Below are 1,166 nucleotides of genomic sequence, written 5' to 3' on the forward strand. Positions count from 1 at the left end.
AAAAAAAGTTTCAGTGTTGGTGAACTGGGATTGCTGTAAAAGCCCATCTGGTTTAGTAACTTCTGTCAAGGAGGGACTTCTGCTGCCCTTACCTGATATGGCTTATTTGTATCTATAGACTCACCAATGTGGTTGACTCTGCCTCCCCAATTCTAGGGCTTTTAGGGATGGACAGTAAATGCAGGTTTTACCAGCAACATTCACATTCCATCAACAAATAGGTAAAAATTTGCAAAACCTCAATGCTGCAACAAACCAAGAACTTGGATGGCTGGATCTGGAGCCAACACCTTCTGGACAGAATGCTCGAGATCACAACACATGGTGCAGTCATGCATTAAACCTACCATGCTCCATTCTTAGCAGTGTGGAGGAACAGAGGGATCTTGGGGTCCAAGTCCATAGATCCCTCAAAGTTGCCGCACAAGTTGATAGGATTGTTAAGAAACCATATGGCATGTTGGCCTTCATTAGTGGGGGGACTGAGTTCAAGAGCCACAATGCTACAGCTCTATAAAACCCTGGTTAGGCCACACTTAGAATATTGTGTCCAGTTCTGGTCACCGCACTATAGGAAGGATGTGGAAGCTTTAGAAAGGGTGCAGAGGAGATTTACCAGGATGCTAGCTGGATTGGAGAGTATTACTTATGAAGATAAGTTGAGCAAGCTAGGGCTTTTCTCTTTAGAGTGAAGGAGGATGAGAGGTAATCTGATAGAGCTGTACAAGCCAATAAGAGGCATAGATCAAGTGGACAGTCAGAGACTTTTTCCCAGGGTCGAAATGGCTAACACAAGGGGGCATAATTTTAAGGTGATTGGAGGAAAGTACAGGGAGGAATGTCAGAGGCAAGTTTTTTTCCCCCCACACAGAGTGGTGGGTGTGTGGAATGTGCTTCCAGGGGTGCTGGCAGAGGCAGATACGTTAGGGACATTTAAGAGACTCTTAGATAGGCACATGTATGACAGAAAAATGAAAGGGTATGTGGGAGGGAATGGCTAGATTGATCTTAGCATAGGTTAAAGGTCGGCACAACATCATGGGCTGAAGGGCCTGTACTGTGCTGCGATGTTCTGTGTTTAAATGGTTACTGTTTTAATTCAGATGTGAAGGCCACAAAATAGTATTATGTGAAAGATACCGAAGGAGAGCAAATAGACATATTGG

The sequence above is a fragment of the Pristis pectinata genome, chromosome 29 (genome assembly GCF_009764475.1).
Source record: "Pristis pectinata isolate sPriPec2 chromosome 29, sPriPec2.1.pri, whole genome shotgun sequence".
NCBI lineage: Eukaryota > Metazoa > Chordata > Chondrichthyes > Rhinopristiformes > Pristidae > Pristis > Pristis pectinata.